This window comes from Dama dama, chromosome 22 (genome assembly GCF_033118175.1).
Source record: "Dama dama isolate Ldn47 chromosome 22, ASM3311817v1, whole genome shotgun sequence".
In the NCBI taxonomy this organism is placed as follows: Eukaryota; Metazoa; Chordata; class Mammalia; order Artiodactyla; family Cervidae; genus Dama; species Dama dama.
The window spans coordinates 36,278,205-36,282,084 of NC_083702.1; positions in this window are offsets into that span (position 1 = coordinate 36,278,205).

A 3,880-nucleotide genomic window follows, 5' to 3' on the forward strand; every position below is an offset into this window, starting at 1 on the left:
TATGGTCTCCAAGTTAATTTGAAAACAATGCTTATATTTATTCTTACTTGTAGGCATTTTTTTAGGGCTGTTTGTTTATCCTTACCACAAAGTTGGCACTTGGCAACAACTTCTACCTGCATTCCTTAGGGACTGGCCGGCAACTTACTGCTGATTCTGCAGACCGTTTGATCATCTGTAGTGAATTTAAAAATGTCTTCCAGTGATATGTCTGGGTGGTCACTGCTCTACCTGTGGATGTGAGCATATTTGCAGATACAGTCTTTACAGGTCTAAGGATCTCAGGATAAGATCTTCCTGGATGTCATATGGATCCTAGGTCCAAAGACTAGTGTCCTCATAGGAGAAGAATACATTTGAAACTCACAAGGAGAAAGTCACGTGAAGACAGAGGCAGAGAGTTATGCACATCAAGGAACCCTATGGTTTATCAGGTGCCGCCAGAGGCTTGGAAAGAGGCATGGAATGACCTCATCTCCCTCAGGCCCTCCAGAAGGGATCAGCCCTGCTTGATTCCAGGTTCTGGCCTTCTTGATTTTCAGAATTCTGAGAGAATACATTTCTATTAAGCTACTTACCCAGCCTGTACCAGCCTGTAGTAATTTGTTACTGCAGACTTAGGAAATGAATATATCCTCTATTATTTATCATCTATCCATCATGTTATTTATTTTATAAAAGGACTACAACTCTGAAAAACCCATTATGTACAGGCTCACAGATAAAATGTTTTCTGCTCAAATTGATATTGTTTAACATCAGGATATCTTTCAAAATGTTGTATTCCTAAACTGACTAATGAATGGAAGATCACAGATCCTTAACTTAATTTGTGGTGACTACTACCTTTTTTGACTTTCAGAGTAAAACAGGAGTACAATTTTTAGTGAACTGTTGATGAAGAAGAATCTCTAATTGGTATCTGAGGGGACGTTTCCTTTTTAACTCACTGGCTGCCGCTCATTCACCTTTGTTCTCTTTGTGATTTCTTAACATTAGAGAACCACAGGGCTCGGTTCTTACTTCTGTTCTGAATCTACCTCACTTCCTTGCTGATCTCATCCAGCCTTGTGACTTTACATACCACCTATATGCTAGATGACTCCCAAATTTACAGCTCTCATTAGACCTCATTAACTCTAGACTCCTCCAACTGTGACTAAAAGAAATATCAAACTTAAGATGTTCAAAGCTGAATTCCACATCTGACTCTCAGATCTCTCTGTATTTTTCCCCATCTCAGTTGATGACAGCTCCATCTTTCCAACTCCTAGAGCCAAAATCCTTGGTGGCATGTTTGACTCCACGTCTTAAATCTTGCACCCAGTTCATCAGCAAATCCTGTCGAGTCTCCTCTCTAAATACCGTTGACCCTTGAACCACAACAGGGTTTAGTAGTGCTGATTCTACACAGTTGAACATCTGAGTATAACAAAGTCAGCCCTCTATATCCAGTGTTCCTCTGTATTGTGAGGTTCTGAATCTGTTGATCGACCAACCATGGATGATGTGTTGCTGTAGTATTTACTATTGAAAAAAAAAAAATCCATTCAAACCTGTTATCCAAGGGTCAACTGTGTATCAGAATCTTACCATTTTTCAGCATCACCACTGCTTACACTGGCTAAAGCCACATTGCAATAATGATTGAGTTAAACTGGATTCAACCTAAATACAACAGGAAAAGAGTTAAATTTAGTTTTTTAATAATCTAAAGATAAATTATTGATACCTATTCAGTGAGGTTTATTGTTTACTGTGGCTTAATTCTGACAACAGGAAGGAAAAAATATATACCTAAATTTGCATAAGAAGCTTACTACTAAATTGCATATAAAACAACTAAGTCCATGGGGTTGCAAAGAGGTAGACACAACTGAGTGACTGAACTGAACTGAGTGAAAAATCAAATCCATTGGGAGAAATGTCCAGAAGCAAATAACATCAGTATTCTAACAAATTATTCTACTGTTAACATACTCCAGCCAACTAGATTCTTTTGCCTACAAGCCAGTTTTTTGTAACCATCGTTGGATAAATGCATTATAATTTTTTCAACTATTTCCCTTATTGGTGTTTATTCAGATTGTTTGCATTTTTTGTTAAAACAATGCTACATTAAACATTCATATAAAAAAATAAACATTCATATATATACAGGCTTTTGCACTGTAATGTCTGGTGCATAAATTCCCAGAGGTTTGTTAGATTATGTTCACTTTTGTTATTTATTTTTCACAAAAAGGAAAAAGAACTATACATGGTTAAAAATCCAACACATGGAAAATAGAAAATTCAGAGTAGTCAACCTCATCCTAAAACCCATGTCTAATAAGTTGCCTTGCTTTTTCACCTTGATTTTTCTTTTCAATGATATCCCTTGTAAGTCTTTTTCCACATGAGCAAAAGGGAAAGAGTAAGGCCACTGTCTTGGAGTAACAAAAAGCCTTTAGAAAATTCGCTATATTGAAATTTATATCAATGGATAGGATTGTGCCTAGAATAAAAATGAACTGATCTTGAAACACAGGGCCTACTTCTTGAGTATCAGTAGGCTACATTTGAGTTTTCTAACAAATCCTCAGTGATCAATGGAAAGAAATAGAGGAAAAGAATAGAATGGGAAAGACTAGAGATCTCTTCAAGAAAATTAAGAGATACCAAGGGAACATTTCATGCAAAAATGAGCACAATAAAGGACAGAAATGGTATGGACCTAACAGAAGCAGAAGATATTAAGAAGAGGTGGCAAGAATACACAGAGAACTATACAAAAAAGACATTCGTAACCCAGATAACCACGATGGTCTGGTCACTCACCTAGAGCCAGACATCCTGGAATGCAAAGTCAAGTGGGCCTTAGGAAGCATCACTACAAAGCTAGTGGAGGTGATGGAATTCCAGTTGAGCTATTTCAAATCCTGAAAGGTGATGCTGTTAAAGTGCTGCACTCAATATGCCAGCAAATTTGAAAAACTCAGCAGTGGCCACAGGACTGGAAAAGGTCAGTTTTCTTTCCAATCCCAAAGAAGGGCAATGCCAAAGAATGTTCAAACTACCGCACAATTTCACTCATCTCACATGCTAGCAAGATAATACTGAAAATTCTCTGAGAGGCTTCAACAGTGAACTGTGAACTTCCAGATGTTCAAGCTGGATTTAGAAAAGGCAGAGGAACCAGAGATCAAATTGCCAACATCCGCTGGATCATCAAAAAAGCAAGAGTTCCAGAAAAACATCTATTTCTGCTTTATTGACTACACCAAAGCCTTTGACTGTGTGGATCACAACAAACTGTGGAAAATTCTTCAAGAGATGGGAATACCAGACCGCCTTACCTGCGAAACCTGTATGCAGGTCAAGAAGCAACAGTTAGAACCAGACATGGAACAACAGACAGGTTCCAAACCAGGAAAGGAGTACATCGAGGCTGTATATTGTCACCCTGCTTATTTAACTTATATGCAGAGTACATGATGCAAAATCCCATGCTGGATGAAGCACAAGTTGGAATCAAGACTGCCGGGAGAATTATCAATAACCTCAGATATGCAGATGACACCACCCTTATGGCAGAAAGCGAAGAAGAACTAAAGAGCCTCTTGATAAAAGTGAAAGAGGAGAGTGAAAAAATAGGCTTAAAACTCAACATTCAGAAAACTAAGATCATGACATCTGGTCCCATCACTTCATGGCAAATGGATGGGGAAACAATGGAAACAGTGACAGATTTTATTTTCTTGGGATCCAAAATCACTGCAGATGGTGATTGCAGCCATGAAATTAGAAGGCACTTGCTCCTTGGAAGAAAACTTATGACCAACCTAGACAGCATATTAAAAAGCAGACACATTATTTTGCCAACAAAGGTCCGTCTAGT